The sequence below is a fragment of the Alligator sinensis genome, unplaced genomic scaffold (assembly GCF_000455745.1).
Source record: "Alligator sinensis unplaced genomic scaffold, ASM45574v1 scaffold280_1, whole genome shotgun sequence".
In the NCBI taxonomy this organism is placed as follows: Eukaryota; Metazoa; Chordata; order Crocodylia; family Alligatoridae; genus Alligator; species Alligator sinensis.
The window spans coordinates 4,099,944-4,117,418 of record NW_005841835.1 but is presented as its reverse complement, the minus strand read 5'-3'; the positions used below and the strand labels follow the sequence as shown (position 1 = coordinate 4,117,418).

The 17,475-nt window shown below is 45.1% G+C and overlaps 1 protein-coding gene across 8 annotated transcripts in view; it reads left to right on the top strand.

Moving 5' to 3' along the window:
• Positions 1-293: 293 nt before the first annotated feature.
• MIPOL1 (mirror-image polydactyly 1) overlaps positions 294-17,475 on the top strand; it is a 357,774-nt gene continuing 340,592 nt past the window's right edge. For 3 of the 8 annotated variants that reach the window (XM_025201472.1, XM_025201463.1, XM_025201456.1), the window contains exon 1: positions 296-550. The gene's annotated coding sequence lies outside the window, so the exon portion shown is untranslated. Of the gene's footprint in view, positions 551-17,475 lie in introns of all 8 variants that reach the window. The other 5 variants (XM_025201486.1, XM_025201480.1, XM_025201474.1 and 2 more) reach the window with 3 other exon arrangements.

Sequence of the window (17,475 nt, the reverse complement as noted above, 5' to 3'; positions counted from 1 at the left end):
CCCCCCCGGAGCTGTTCAGTAAACGATCAGTGAATATTTCCCCCTCATTTTCCAGCCCCGGCGCGCGGCAGAGATCCGCGCCTTCCAAGCGCGACGCCGCAGACTTCCTACGATCTCCGCGCCCGTAACCTTCTCACCAAGTGCCTCAAAACACCTCGCAGGCGCTTGGCCCTCCCGCTCCCAGGGAGATGCAAAGCCCGCCAGCTCCAGCTCCTTCCCCGGATCCATCTCCAAGGAGTACCACGGCTCTGCCTCCCGCCCCCAGGCGAGCGACAGACTGACCCCCAACTGCTTCCCGGCTCCCCAGCAGGCGCGACCAGCTGACCGGATTCCTGGCCGGCCGCTCCAGCTCCGCCTCCTCGCTCGGCCTGGGCCCTCCTTTCCTGCTCTTGCTCCTGCTCGTCCTGGCGTGCCCTGGCGGGCTTCGTCCCGCCCTCCCCGGCCTGCCGCTGCCCGAGCCTGCGGGCGCCCAGGGCTCCGGGGCTACTTGCACACGCGGAGCAGCGTCTGCCTCGGGGCGCCTGGCACGAGCGGCGGGAGGAGGACGCAGGTAACGGGCTCGCCGGGCAGCTGGCGGGGAGGGGGGCTCGCCCTCTGATGGCACTTGCTCTCAGGAGCTGCAGGAAGGGCTCGCTCACCCGCTGTGCCCATGGGACGGGTGTGGGCACCGGGCAACAGGGAACTTCTGCTCGTGCCCTGCGCTCAGTAAAGGCACCTGTTATACAAGACCACTTTGCAGCTTGCGTTGCCTTGCCTTCAAGTTACTCCCACCCACCCCCAGTTAAGAGAATTAAGGCCTGTAAGTACTGATGGTCTCCCTCAGTTTCTTAATACGCATATCAGAAGGAAAGGCTGCAGCTGTGAAGTGCCAGCACAGCAGCTAGAGCAGTACTTCCCAAACTTTTCCTCAGCATGATCCCACTTCCTCAGCATGGCCCCTCACTCCCAACCCATGGCCCCCCAGCCCTGCTGCCCCATCTGCTGATGTTGTGACCCCATTTGGGGCTGGAGTCCCCCAGGGTTCAAAATGCACTTTGAGTCTGCAAAAAAAATGGGGCTGCCCATCACAATGTCTTAATAAAATCTGAGACCCCTCAGGTTATGATTTTCAAATCTTACAGGGGGGCTCTTGTCTCTTATGGGGGGCAGGGGGCTCAGGCCTTCTCCCGGGCTCTCCCATAAGTCAAACCCGACAGCCCACAGTTTGGGATCCGCTGAGTTAGAGGCTTTGGCTTGTAGCAACCAAACTATTGACTGCTCTGAAGATGCTCAGTCCTAGCCACCTGCGAAGCACAATGGCAGGGGAGCATAAGGATTCTTGTACTGTCATTAGTTGCCCTGGGAACAGAAGGCTTCCTTTCACAGGGGTCTTTATACAGTGCTCAAGTCACCACACTTGCTATAAAAATCAAGAAAGACATTAAGAAGTAATGGTACAAGGAAAAATATTTTGTGTAAGGATAGTAATAGCAGTGGTGTGGAAAAGATTGGTGAGCTGTTTCAGAGGGTAGGAACTGGATTTGTTGAATTACTGTGGACAATGAAAGAAGGCCTTTACCCTAGAAACTCATGAGTTGGGAAGGTCAGTAATGAATTATTTGGAGTAGTGTATTAGGGGTACTCCATGACACAGAGACCAGTTAACCACATAAAAACAGTTTTCTTCATTCTCTTAAAAAGTTCAGATTTTAAAATGGTGTATTGATTCAAGCAGCTAATATTATTATTTGAGTTTCCCAATCTGTGTAATAGGAGAAATGCTTTCTTATCTACTTTCTCACATCCATGTGAATTCATTAGGTAATGTTCCTAAAACAAATTGAAACTCAATCAATTTTAAGTTAACAATCTGCTATGGGCTGAGGTTTTGGGGCAATGTCTTATCAATGTGGGGAAGAGGGGAAAGTAAAAGGGTCATGTATGCTGAGGGTTTCTTTTAGGACCATTGCAATTCCAGAAGACTATTAAAGTGTTTCTACCCTAGTCATCCAGATCTGTATTGACTTTGGGATCTGGGCCTGGGGACATGGGAATTAGTGGAGATAAGGTGCAGCAGAAGCCTGCTGATCCTTATTGTGAAAAATTGTTGCGACCGCTATTTCTCCACACTTTCCAGTATAGAATTAATAGCAGAGGGCTATAGAATGGCCGTAGGTTACAACATCTGTTACTTATAAACTCTACCAAAGTAGTTATTTGTAACTAGTTCATGAATTTTAAGGTAATTAAAACTAAGCCAAAACTGTCAAATGAAAGTTATTTGTTGAGTAATGTAGTAGTCTTGCTTTTACATATTAATTTACAATATTTAATTTATTTACAATTGTCTCCTGGTTGTTAATGCAAATTATCAAGGTCTTGCTGTATAGCAAAGGTGGCATGATTTTAGGCTCAGGGAAGATAATTATCACCTCTGATGCCTGTTACTAGCTGGTACAGGGACCAGCATCGATCCCAATCTCATATTACAGTGGAAGATTTGCATCCTCCCCTGTGGCTGAAGAGAAGCTGTTGCAATGACAGTTGTTAAATAGAAAGCCAAGGGGGCGGGATTCAAACATAATGAGATACATAGGGCATTGATGCATGTGCTCCAGGAGGCATGGGGGTGCTTTAAAAAGCACCCAGAGCATCACCCGTATCAATTTTCCTGTGCTGAAAAATAGCAGTGAGGCTCTTTGAACTAAAGCTTGTTGAATAAGCTTTAGTTCAAAGCGCCTAGCTGCCATGTTTCAGCATGGGGACGCTGATGCACGTGACACTGCTAGAGTGCATTAATGTCCCTGCTCCAGCAGACTCAGTTAATCCAGTCTGCACCGATGCACTGGAATTACAGCATGTTGAAGCAGGCTCCCTGCACGTGTATAGGAGCTCATAGAGTTTAAGGGAGGGAAAGGCTTGCAGTAGCAAGATAGCCAGCCCATCCCTTGCTTAACACAGGACTGATCACTTTTATTTTTTTTTCTAGTTGCTTGTCTAGTCTAGTTCTAAGTACGATCAAGCTAGTAGATCTCAAAATCAGAAATATTCATCTTCTAAATTTAAACTCCTGTTACTTCAAGTTATGATAGTATCTCTCTAAATTATTCCTTTCCATTCTTGTTGTTTACATCCTTGATGTATTTGCTAAAAGTTTTCATGAACCTACATAGGATGTGATCTTGTAACATTCTGAGGTTTCATAAATCTGTAACTCCAGTTTCTTATTTTTTTTGTTATTTTTGCTTGAATTATCTCCAGGTGTGCAGATGTGTGTAGGGTTTTTAAAATACCTTTCTAGAACTCAGTGCTCAGAATGGAATTACATGTGAAAAAGAACATTCAATATTTCACCAGAAAAGAATTATTACCTCCCTGCTGATGAAACTTTTACACATTCTGCACAAAATTGTCTCTAGTGGGTTATGGAATAGAGAAAATCCCACACAATTTACTGATTCATTTGATGCACTAGCTGGGGGAGTAGTTAGTTGATTGCACGATTTCACAATGATTACACACTTAATTCATACAACACAATTTTATTTTAAAATTCTTTGCTATGCATATAACACTGCTTAGCTTTAAGAAATAACACAAACATTAAGAACACAATAATTACATATATCAGAAACAATGCTCCGAATGCACTTCCTTCCCAAACAATGATATAAGAATTAGTATTACAAAAACAACTACAATTACAACTAAAAGTTAAATTTGAATCAATACTATTATTTTTCATAATATACTTACAATCCTAGAATTCCGAGAAGCCAAACACCTAAATATGGTTTCATTCCTCAGTAGTACAATTTAATGGGTTGGCCTCAGTAGTACGGTTCAATGGGCTTGCCTCAGCAGTGATAGGACTAAGTCCCCTTCCTTCAGTCCCTTTCAGGCGCTCTGCAGCTTCAGCGTGAACTAAGAGATTTGTGTTCACGGAGAAGGTGGTTCAGGTGATCAGTCTGATCCGGCCTACACTTGCGATTCTTCCTTCGTTGTTCTGCAAGTGAGATTACCTCCAAATTGGGACAGTAGGTTACAGTTTTTATTGAGTGAGTTGCCATCTAGGGCCCCTCCTACCCAAACCTGTCACTACTCCCAAATTTGGGCTCGGATCTTTCTCAACAGATTCTTTTGCTTGGTAAGTAGTTTCTTTCTTGACTATTCTAATTACTTTGGGGAATTTCCATATCACTGAATTGATTTTTTTATTTCCAATCTTGTCAAAAGGCTCCTAGGATTTGATCTCTCGGAATTTGGGATATTTGCTTAAGGGTCATTTTTAGGTTCTCTTTGTTAAAGGCCTCTAAAGATAAAATTCAAGAGTTAAGACTTTGAGCCAAGTCAGGACCTTCCGCACGTAGACCAAAACAATGGCCTAGATAAGAAGATAAATCTTGTCTTCTTCCTAAACTGGCTAATGGGCAACTATTACAAACATTCAAACTATTTCATTCAATATGACAAAAATCTATTGACATTTTCTGCTATAATGTATTAGTGGGGTAGGAACTGAATGATGATTTTGTGTAGCCAAAGCTCTTCCCCTCCTCCTCATTAGTTCTAATCAGACTTCTCTTTTTCTGTACTGTTTCAGATTATTTCTTACCTGAGTTACTAGTTTGCAGGTTGTGTCCATGTGTTGATCCTTGTGCTATTTCTTTGTATTTACTGCTTTGTGGAATTCTTCCTTTCTGCAACCATTAATGAGGATATTTGAATCAGGTTCAATTTATCATTGGCCTCTGGTATACCAGCCTGATACTTTATAGTGTATAGGGATTGTATTCAGTGTTTCATTCTTGTTGGCTTAATACAGTGTGAGGTACTTGCATATCTGGCTTTTGGGCCCTGTACCCCACTCAGCACCTCACTCCCTCTGATTGGTTGAAATTTAAAAGAGAATCTCAGAAATCACTTTAAAATAGTATGTTTGAAAATAGAAACTGGCCATTAGCATTAAAAGGACAAAGCTGTAACCAGCAGGGCTAGGGACAAAAATTCAAAAAGCCTGAGCCTGAATTGATTCAATCTTTGCAGTTTAGTCTAACTTGGCTAGGGCGAACTGGTTTGTAACTGTACCAACATCCCCTCTGGACTGAAAAAATGCAGGCACATGCCTGTAGTGGCTCAAGCTAGAAGCTGGGGGTGCATTAGAGCAGCCCTCCCTTTCCTTTCATACTTCTGAGCTGAGGCGGGGTGTGGCCAGGACCTGGCAGGATGCTATGATTAGGTCAGGATTTCCCTTCTCTCCTGAGTAGGCCAGCAGGCAATGTTTATCACCCCTAACTCAGTGTTTATCAGCCCGTTAAGAAAACAACAGAGGGACATTACCAGCTTTCTGTTGATTCTGCCTTTGTCCTGTGGGCCACAGCTCGGAGGTGGCCAGCTCATGGTTTGCTAGCTAATGCTGAGAGGTGTCTCTGAGGGACATGGGAATGCCTGCTTAGTAGAGAGTGGGGGGGAGCAGTCTCTCCTGCAGTCTCTTTTGGAGCTGCAGCCAAGCAGCAGAGGGGAGGGGCCAGCCCTGCTGTGGAGCAGAGAGCCCCACCCAGCCCAGAGAGCATGCTGGGATGCTGGAGGGCTCTAATTTAATTTAAACCAGCAAGGGATCTGGGACAGACATTGGATGCTACACTAGGGGAGTACATCAAGGGCTCGGTGAGCAACTGTTCACCAGGGCACCTGAAGAGAAAACCAGGAGTAATGGCCACAAACTCCTGGAAGATCAATTCAGGCTCAACGTTAGGAAAAACTTCTTCACAGTTAGGGTGTCCAGACTGTGGAATAAGCTCCCTCCAGAGGTGGTGCAATCGCCTACCCTGGAAATCCTCAAGAGGAGACTAGACAGTCACCTTCCTGGGGTCACCTGACCCCCAGTTATCTTTCCTGCTTGGTGCTGGGGAATGGACCCGATGATCTTCTGAGGTCCTTCCTGGCCTTACAGTCTATGAATCTATGAATAAACTGGTTTGAACCAAATCAGTCAAGTCTGATACTACATTCATCCAGGTTTATCTCAAACTGGTTTCAGCCATTTTCAAACTGGTTTATGTGTACTGAACATAAGTTCTGTTACAGGTTTAAACCAGTTTCTGGTCACTTAAACTGGTTTATGTGTAATATCTGTCCCTAGCCCAGGAGTTTAGGGGCATAAAAATTCTTCCCATCTATAATCATCTAATAGCAAATCTATAACAATTCTATGTAGAATTTGGGGTATATTCTTAATAAGTACTTCCAAAATTCATAGGCCACCTTTTAGTATAATATAATAGTTAGGAGATGGTTATGTTTGTGGAGGGGACCAGTAGTTAAAAAATATTTTTGCAGGTCCATCCAGGAAAGGCAACCCTTAAGGTTCTTTTTCAGCTCAAACCTCACAAATCTGTATTAAAGCTCCCTTTCATTTGAATGGATTAATGAAAGGTTCATTCCTGGACTATGGGTAGTTTAGCAAGTTTCATTATATAGCAATATTTCAGCAGCCAAATAATCCTGAAAGTATGATTTCTGGTTTTCCCTTTTCCATTTTCCCTTTCCTTTGAAAAAGGCACTGCAAACACTTAGGAAAATATTAGATGATAACTGAAACATGGAAATATGCACTGAATAGCAATAGATATATAACCCAATACAGTATATGTTGTTCGTTGCTTTCTTTGTAGGTCTTGAAATAATTTCATAATGGGCACTACCTGTTAAATTATTAATTCTGCATGCAGTCGATACAATTACGTAAGATATTTTATTCATATGAGAAAAATACACATTTTAGAACCTATGTAACTTTATAGTCCATTAGAACTTTTTGAGAAGCTTTATTAGCTACTGTAAACAGGTACTTGGGATGAAAATTTTCACTGTAGCTTTGCTACTCTGGCAAGGGTAGGAGTGATTTTAGTCACTTCACAAGGTTTTTAAAGCATAAGTGTAGTAATAAGCCATGTAAGTATAGGCCAACTGTATATAAAATAATTTTAACAATGTTTTACTGTGTATCAGTAAAGTTGGCTGAATCTTACCAAAGCTCATTGTCACAATTCTTACTTTTTGGATGATACCTGATATTACATAGGTACCATCTTGGTTATTTGTCTGACATACTAACCTGGTTGTAACAAACCGATTTGCTATTATGAACCTGAAGCAAGTTAGTTTTAATGCAAATGTTGCCTATACTTGCTTGGAATACTTTAAAAAAAAGTAGAAATAATGATTATTTGGGATCTTAGCTCTTTCTTATCCTTTCTCTTTACCATTTAGTTTTCATTTCAGAAAGGTGATGGAAGGGCAGTGGTTTATGAACTGTTTCTAAGCCTGCAACTAAGTATGAACTTTGTGGTATGTGTGATTTATTCAAAAGGCAAAACTGTTTTAAAAATATAGTTAATCATTCCATTTTCAAATTTCAACTTAAATGTAGAAGAACCAAAGACGTATTAAAACATCATGTTCAATAAATACCTGCCTTTTTCCTGTTACAGGGGTGTAGGTTGTAGCCGTGTTGGTCTAAGGACATAGGCAGACAAGGTTCTTTGAGTGAATCTGATATCTTTTATTAGACCAACTTAAATAGTTGGAAAACAATTATTATTAAGCAAGCTTTCGGGTTCAAAAACCCTTCGTAAGGCTAAGGAAGTTTCTGCAGTTGGCGTGTGCTCTTCCTGGATGGAATGAAAAGTAAAGAAGCCAGAGGCTGGTCTGGTATGCATACAAGACAGGTAGTATATCTCATCCAATGCACCAAATGCCCTGAAGGAAAATACGTAGGAGAGACCAAACAACAACTCTGCACCAGAATGAATGCACACCGGAAATCTATCAAAGACGGGAATACCCAATTACCTGTGGGGGCACATTTCTCACAAGAAAACCACTCTGTCTCCAATCTCTCAGTCCTGATCCTCAAAGGAAACTTACAAAACACTTCCCAGAGATGAGCCTAGGAACTCCACTTCATCAACCTCCTGGATACTAAAAATCATGGACTAAATATAGACATTGGATTTATGACACATTATAACCTGCCTGACATCTGACTCCCCAGGTATCTCTCCACTATTCATCCCCCTTCTCTCTCTTCCCCCCCACTCCAGCCTGTCTCTCACCCATTGACTCCTCAATCTACATTTTCACTGACTTACCTGTCTTGTATGCATACCAGACCAGCCTCTGGCTTCTTTACTTTTCATTCCATCCAGGAAGAGCACACACCAACTGCAGAAACTTCCTTAGCCTGACGAAGGGTTTTTGAACCCGAAAGCTTGCTTAATAATAATTGTTTTCCAACTATTTAAGTTGGTCTAATAAAAGATGTCAGATTCACCGAAAGAACCTTGTCTGCCTATGCCTTTTTCCTCAATTTCATTAAAAAATGAATATTGAAAACGGTCATAGAATTTTGGTGATGGCTTTTATAGACAAGTATAGACACAAGCATTGTTAGAAAGTTCTCAGATTTTAGCAAAGGTTAAAATCTAATAGACTGATATTATAGGTCTCAGTTTGAAGAATTCTTCCTAATGAGGAAAACTGAAATGCATACATCAATGTATCAATCATAGTAAAAGAACTAGCAAATTCAGGGCTGGCTCATTTTGCAGTCAGTGTCAGAACTCCATCAATTTCAATAGTGTAGGATTAAACCTTCATCTCTTGTAGGTCACTATGGATGCAAAATTCAATAAAAAGAGCTCAGGGGTTCTATATACTAATAGCCAAATACTACCTTTACTGTCATTATCTGTAACTCCCTTGAAGGCAGACTTTTGTTTCTGTTATATGTTCATTTGAATTGCAAGCCAGTTATGTACTAAATTAAATTATAGTCCTGTGAAGAAGAAACAAGCGTGAAAGAAATTAGAAAGAAGCTACATTTGTTCTAGATTCTCTCCTGGTAGTATGAAGCGTGATACTTCTGGAATGTAAAGATAATTTAATTTTAAAACATCATGAAAAGGAAAAAAAAAAAGATACAATTCTTTGTATGTGGATGTCAATTACAAAGTAAGTGAACTTAGTAACATCACAGTTGCGGTGGTCGATCCTGCCAGAGCATGGCTAGGGACAGACCTTTCACATAAACTGGTTTAAGTGATCAGAAACTGATTTAAATCGGTAATAGACCAGAAGCTCGGTGAACATAAACCAGTTTCAAAATGGCTGAAACTGTTTTAAGATAAACCTGGTTGAATGTACTATCAGACTTAACCGATTAAGGTCAAACTGTTTTCTAGAACTTCTGTCCCAGACCCTTCCTGGTTCAAATTAAATCAGTCTTCCAGCATCCCAGGATGCTTTGCAGCCCTGGACTGGGCTGTGCTGTATGCTCCAGGGAGCAGGGTTGCCTCCACCCTTCTCCTCTTTAACTGGAGTGGTGAGGAGTGGCTGACAAGGGGGTGAGGGTGGGAAACCGGACTGGGGACCACAGCTGGGTCTGTGCGGTGAGGGGCAGCACCTGCCAGTCTATTCCTCCCTTGGCACTGGGGTGAGGGAAGGAGCGGGACTTGGGGTGGTGGTAGGCAGGGGGGACAGCCTGAGAGGGACTGCCAGCAGACAGGGAGCCAGCAGGAGACCAGCAGACTCCACCCCCTACTGCTTCTGGCACAGACTGAGGCAGCAAGCAGTTGATAAGGGGTAGAGGAGGGGATGTAATTCCCCTCCGCTCTCCCAGGCCATGGGGGAGGGGGAGGAGGCTGGGGAACAAGGGCTGGAGGGACTGGTTCCCTGCCACCAGGTGAGCACAGGCCCTGCAGGATCAGACTGAGGTGTGTAGGCAAAGACCTGGCACAATCATCACATGTATGTGCTGGAGACGGAGCTAAGGGAAAAAGAGAGGATCCCAGACTGCTTGGGCTGGTGTGACCAAAGAAAGCAGAGAACTACATTTATATTACAAGGCAGAACCTGTAAAAGGCGGGAGTCTGGAATACCTAAGAAGATACAAAGACACTGAATGCATGAGAGTCCTGCCAAAGGTGATGAGCACACTAATGTCAAGGCACCCAAGAGGGAGAAGGGGGGGCAAGTGTGCCTGTAAAAACCCAAGTAGACATGAGGCCTGTGGGATCCCCACTCCAACACCTAAGATGACCTGCTGATTCCCCAAAAAAGACTTTCTGAATACCTGGCTGTAAGGAGACACTCTGCCCCCAGGATTGCATAAGAGTTATGCATGGCTTTCTCTTGTCTTTTTGGTTTACATTTTAAGGTAGACTAATTTGTATGCACTCTCACTGTGTTTTACTGGGCTGTATCTTAGCATAAACAAAGATTTTGGGTTGTTTTTTGTTGTGTGCTTGAGGTTACAAATTGCTCAAAGATTAACATGAATCTTTTTAAGGTCAAGGAATTGTGAGCTTGAAACAAACAGGCAGAGTTTTTAGTAGAAATTTGAAAATATAGTGGTCTTAGTATTTGTTCATATGAAGGAAATGCACATTACTAGCACAGACAGGATTCTTTGGGTAAATGTGATATCTTTTATTAGACCAACTAAATAGCTGTAAAAAATTGTTCTTTGCAAGCTTTCAGGCACAAACACCCTTTGTCAGGCATAGGGAGAGTCTGCTGGTGTTTTGTCTGCCCCCCTGGGTGGAATAAAAGCCAAAATGAGTTTTGCTTTTTTCTTTCCATTTCAAACGTCAAAATCCAATGTCTTTCATGTTTCAGGGTTGTTGGGTTTTAGCCGTGTCTGTCTAAGGACAGGCAGAGCACACAAAACACCAGCAGATTCTCCTGATGTCTGAAGAAGGGTTTGTACCTGAAAACTTGCAAAGAACAATTTTTCCAACTATTTAGTTGGTCTAATAAAATATACCACATTTACCCAAAGAACCCTGCCTGCCTATGTCCTTAGACCAACACAGCTACAACCAACAACCCTTACTAGCACGTGGAGCTGAAAATTAAATTATCAGTTTTTTTGTTTAGGATTAAATTTTATGTACACTAATATAACAAGTGGCACAGTGCTTGTACTGCCGTGGGAGTAACTGAGTAAGACTCTTCAAAGCTTGTTTGGTGATATGTATGTACAAAAATGAAATATTTTGTAAAATGTTTTGTGTCATTTTAAAATTACTGTACTGTATTTCTACACTTGAAAATATGCCTAAACCCTTTTAGGATTAGGTCCCTAATTTGCATTTTCTTAGTTACTTTTCCCCATCCACTAGCTGCCCAAAAATGAGATTTGGTGTTAATTTGCTTGCACTACTCTATGCAAAATACTTCATTCAGATTGCAACCTTTGCTTTGTTTTATTTTAAATCCCACTCTACCACCTGTTAAGGAAACTGAACCATTTTGTATGCATCAAAAATGCTTTGCACACTTCTAACATAAAATAAAAAAGTCTTGGAACATGGTTTGATTTTTTTTCTGTCAGTTATAGATTTTCTTATTTGGCATAAAGACAAGTTCATTTGCAGAGAAGTCTTTGTTTTCAACAGAGTTGGAATGGCTTAAAACAACTTTGTATAAGGCTGGCTAGCATTCATTTGTTATTTCTCTGATGTAAGTACACCATTTGTCCTCTTCTAGTTCACTACAACAGGATGGGTGCCTAAACATTTCAAAGGGAGAAAATGCTTGCCAGACATCCACTATATACCAAGTACAGAAAGTATCACTTGGTGAGGTGAATTTACTTGATTTGGGAATAAATGTTATTTTAATTAAGTGTTCTGATTGTGGGAGGGACCTAGCTTGCAGCATAATAGTTTAGTTAGAGGCTCCAGAGATAACATCTGCTGGACAAAGGATATGCATTGGGGATAGGGACAAAAGTTACACATAAACTGGTTTAAATGATCAGAAACTGGTTTAAAACTGTAACAGAACAGAAGTTCAGTGCAAGTAAATCAGTTTCAAAATGGCTGAAACTAGTTTAAGATAAACTGGTTGAATTTAGTATCAAACTTAACTGATTAAGGTCAAACCGGTTTATGGAACTTCTGTCTCAGACCCCTTCCTGGTTTAAGTTAAATCAGAGTCCTCCAGCATCCCAACATTCTTTTCAGCCCTGTCTGCTGGAGCGTGGCCAGATGGTGGCCCGCCATGGCCCTGTGAGGTGAAGATCTGGGACCCCAGCCAGGGTCTGCCTGACCAGGGCACAGCAGCCCTGCCAGGGCACTCCCCCTGCCCTCACTTCTGGAGTGGTGGGTGGTATGGCCAAGCTCGGAAGCAGCCTCGAGCGAGAGGAGGACAGAGGTAGGTTGAATTCCCACCTCCCTCCCCTGTCCCACCGGCAGGGACCCTAGCCGGGGTCCGCCTGGCTTTACCCTCCTGCTGCAGGCTCAGCATATCCCAGGAGTCCCAGAGCCCCCATCCCAGCCAGGGGGCTATTACGTTGCGCTTTCCCAGCTGCCAGGGCTCAGGTTTCACTTGGGGGCAGCCCAGAAGCTAAGGCCAGATCGGAGGGAAGTGAAACAGCCCCAAGCCCAGGTGGGGACATGCACAGAGGGATCACAGCAGTGGCAGCTCCATCCTGGATGTGAGCCCTGTCGGGACCGAGGGTGGTCTAAGGCTATGGCCAGTAGCCCGGACCGTCAGGTGGGGTTTTTCCACGACGGAGTAGAGTTAGGCACAGAAGCGTATTGGTTTTACAAAGAAAGCTTTACTTACACTGCCGATGGTCACAGTGCAGGAAGGAAACTTGCCTGAGTTGCAGTTGCACACAAACAAACACAAGTGAGATCTCTTGCCGAACCGAACCGAGATGAGTCGTCAATGTACGACTCCACGAGCACTTCACACGGGGGTATGTCAAATTTTCCACTATGACAGGGAGTGGCTAAAAGCTGATCAGGCCTTTATGTCCTCCTCCAAGACACACGCGGAGTTTGCTAGGCTCCAAAGCGCGCTCAGAGTTCCCCACGAGATGGTTGTGGAGTCCTCCAACTTGGGCGGAAACTGCTCTAACCTTTTGTACGGCTAGCGAGCCAATTGCTAGCCGCCACGTAGGAATAATTTAGAATTGACCAATAGTGGGACACTAATTTGCATGCGTGTGGTGGGAACTCTTTTGCACCGGGGTTTTCTCTCTGCATCTGAGAAATCCACCATGCAAAGAAAGCTCCATGTGGCGGGAAAATTCCAATGTGCTGAGGCACTAAAAATCATTGGGTTATGACAAGCCCCACTAGGCAGAGGGACCCTGGTGGGGTGGGAGGGGGAGAAGGGTCTTGAATGTGCCAGCTAGCTGAGCATGCAGCTGGGGGAGCAGCTCCTGCCTGGTGACTCCTTGTACCCAGTGAAGCAGCTTCTGTTCTGCAGCCATGTGCACGGCGCAGGCTCATCCCCTCAGCCCTGAGCCCTATTACCTGTGGCTGCCAAGCTGGGCATGCACTGCTGGCTTTTCCCCTACCTAGTGGTGGTGGCAGTGCAGCATAGCCCCACGTACCAGGCACCAGGCGTGGGGTTTTACCCCTGTGGCTTCTCCTCCACTACCGTCAGGGGGCCCCACCCTGGCCATACTGGTAGGTCCATGCTGCCAAACTGTGGTTGGCGGCTGGGCAGACAGAAAGTGGTGGCAGCAGCGGCAGGCAAATCGGTGCAGCATGGCCCTATGTACCAGGCACAGGGTGCTACTTCTACCGCTTCCCTGCTGCTGCCATCTGCCCACCCAGTGACTAACTGCAGTTCAGTGTCCTGGGTGGCACCTACCAGTATGGCCAGGATGGACCCCCCTGATGGTGTCAGCATTTTCAGGGAAGCAGTAGGGATAGTGCCCCACATCTGGTACATGGGGCCGTGCTGTGCCTATTGCTTCCCTGCTGCTGTAGCCATCTGGGATGTGTCCAGGCACTGGCTTAGCATGGCCCCTGAGGCAAAGGGGGCAGGGAGGGGGTTTCTTCCCCCCTCTGTCCCCTGTTCTCCCGGGGATCTGGAGCCAGGGTCTGCCTGGTCAGGTACAAGCAGAGGAGGGGACAACTGGGGCTGGCAGACCCTGGCTGCGGTTCACTAGTGGGAGAGGGGATGGAGGGAGGAATAAACCCCCTCCTCCTCAGGAGGCCATGCCAGGCTGGCATCTGGCCACGTGCCAGACAGTGGTGGTGGGGAAGCTGTTGGTGCAGCATGACCCTGTGTACAAGGCACTAGGCATGGGGCACTACCTCTGCTGCTTCCCTGCCACCATCATCTGCCCGCATGGTGGATGACCACAGTTTAGTGGTGCAGGTGGTGCCTACCAATACAGCCAGGGTGGGCCCCCCAATGGTGGCAGTGGTGGGAAAGCCATAGGGGTAGAACCCTGTGCCTGGCATCTGGTACGTGGGCCCGTACTGCACTGTTGCCACTGCTGGCTAGGGTAACAGTGAGTAGGGTGCACTCAGCTCAGCACCTGGGGGACACAAGTAATAATGCTGAGGGTGAGCCCACGCCATGCACACTACTGCAGGGGCTGGGGCCATTCTGGGCACCAGTCTCCAGTGTGTAGAACGGGCTGCTGGGCAGGAGCTGCTTCCCCAGCTGCATGCTCCGCTTGGCTTGGCTCTGCCCCAGACTAGTGCTGACACACTTGAGCCCCTTCCCTGCCCCTCTCCTCCTCCCCCAGCCTGGGTCCCTCTGCTCGGTGGGGCTCATGTCCAGAATGGAGCTGTGCCACCGCCATGATCCCTCTGTGTGTGTCCCCACCTGGGCTTGGAGCCATTTCACTCCCCCGCCATCCTGTGACCTTTGGTCTTGGCCCCAAGCAAAAACCCAGCCCTTCCCTGTCATACTTAGCTTGCTGGGGCCTGGCCACTTCCCCCCGCCCCCGAGTTCAGCTTACCTCCAGCCTGCAGGGAAAGGAGAGTTTCCTTTAATACCCATGGTTTCTAGTTTGAGGCACTGCGGGCATGTGCCTACATTTCCGGAGTCAAAATGAATGCCTATTTATTTGCATCAGTCAACTTATGCAGGTTAGATTAACCTGCAAAGATTGAATCAATTCAGGCTCAGACTTTTTGAATGTCTGTCCCCCAGGACTGTCTCCAGCCATGTTTACTTATGACATAGGCCTTTGTCTTGGATCAAGATAGTGCTAAATTGAGTTGTGCAAATAATGCATAATTGTGTTTGATGAGTGCACTAAAAAATTAAAACCAGGTTTTTTGTTTTACTTTGTTTTTTGTTTCATTTCCAATGAAATGGTAGGGGGAAAAACAGCTAAAAAGATAAATTTGGGGGGGGGAGGGGTTTGGGGGAGGTATTTTAAACACTTCTCCAAATCAAAAAATAACAAGATACATTTCTAAATGAAAACATCATTTTCCACTTGCAATAGAAAATCTACCCACAGTGTTTTCTACCCCCGCCCCCATTTTTATCCATAACTATTTACCAAATTTGTATTCAGTTTGGAGGGACTGAAAACTATTTACAGAACTGCATTTCTTAGCTACTTTACCTTAAATAAATAAATAAATGGCCCAGCTCTCAAAATAGTCACCTTTACCTATTATAGAGAGACATGGTATGCTGATCTAGTGTGTTATACATTGTAGCAAACAGTTACTCCTAGCAGGGATTGTTTAAAGGTACTGAATGTTACATCTTTTTCTTGTCCCAAGCTAGCTATTGCAAGATAGCATCTGACAAAGTACACTGTTGCTTATGAAATCTTAGGCCTCTCTGAATTAGTCTTTGGCTCCTAGCATGTGTTCATTTAATGGTGTAATTGGGTCTGATCCCAACAATGGTGCCTCCTGCACCATGCACCATTAGTACTTGTCAGCTAATAGTCAGTCCCAGGCCTGGGGCTTCATCAGTCTTGAATTGGCTCCAATGATGTCCCAGGGCTGACTTATAATTAGCTGATTGTGGGTCCCAGCCTAGGGATCACATCAGCGCCTTGAATGGGTTCTAGTGCGGACCCCAGGCTGAGACCGACAATCAGCTAATTTTGGGTCCCAGTCCCAGGACTTCACTTGGCCCAGTTTGAGACTTTGGTACAGTTCCAGGGCTGTGACTGACAATCAGTGGACTGTGGGTCCCTGCCCTGGGACTATATTGGAGCCAGTCCTACAGCCCTGTGCACCTGGATGTCAGAAAACCTGGTGAGCAGCCTAGCCACACACAAGGTTTTTAAAGGTCCCAGTGAATGGGGGTGGGAGGAGGGAGTGGAATCCGAGGATCCCCATGTCCGAGATTTCAAGTGCTTTGCTCCACAGCTCCCTGGGGGTTGTGGGGAAAGCTAGTCTGCTTACCAGATCACAGGGAACCCTGCAGCTCCCTGCAACCCAGCACTAGAGCATGCCTTGCTCCTCAGCTCCTGCCAAGCTAGGCAAGCACCATATCAGGTTATTGGGGGCCCCAACTAAAAACACCCTGAAAACAGCAGAGTTCAGTCCCATGCAGGGTTGTACCACACAGTGGTAAGCCTGTTGACAAGGGGGGATCTGTCAGCCAACCTCTATCATGCAGCTGGCATCGGACTGCATAGCGGGGCTACCCAGCTGCCCATTCAGTTTAAGGTGCGATGGAAACCAGCCACAAAAATATTGCACACATTTAGTTTCTTGCTTTGTCATTAGATTAATTGTCTTAATGTGTGGCTGGGTATTATTTACATTGCAATTAACAGGTTAATTGCATTTTAAGTATAACATCTGCCAGAGGCCTATAAGGTGCAACTCTGCCATGCCTATTGCAGGTATGGTTATGGTAATATCAGAAAGAAAAAGTGTTGTTTTGTCCTTTCTTATGATTTTCATTCTGATATTACCGGAAAGCTGTTCAGAAATGTATGTGATATAGAATGGTTTATTTTATATGTTCAACTCTTTTGTGAAAGGAAGTCCAAACTGAGATAGCTATGTGTTGTCTGGACATCATTGAGCACATAAAAATTATTATTTGATGTGTTCCCATATTGTAAGCAGAAAAAATAACTGGGCTGGTGTAAACTGCACATTGAAGAAGGTGATGCTTATAAATATAATTCTTCCTTTCCAAGGTCCTTGATTTATGATTAAGGACATACTCTAATCAAGGAGGCGGGTGGCTGACTTCATGGACAGATTGCGGAGCCGGCCACCATTTTCACTGGCTTATCACAGCCGGCTACCTCTACGCTTCTGGCTGAGGGGCCCCAGTGGCTCTGCCCCTCACCACTGATTGGCTGAGAGCTGTCTGTCATGCAGCACTGCCCCTTACTCCTGACTGGCTGAGAGGGCTGTCTGTTATGCAGCTCCATCCCTTGCCACTGACTGGCAGCCCTCTCAGCCAATCAGAAGCAAAGTTAGGGGGCACCATCTTGGCTGCTTCATTTTGCATTGGTGGCTGCCTCCCCCCCCCGAGGCTACGCAGCTGGGTGCAGCAGCCACAAGGACCTGTGTCTCTCACCTGGGAGCCAGCATTTTATTTTTAGGGATTTTTTTCATGGATTTAGCAGACAATGTCCAATTTTGCAATTTCCACAAAATCCATGAATTCACAAATTAAGCGGGTCCCTATTTATGGTTGTATTTTGTGGGATTTGGTTATCAAGATACTGCATTCCTG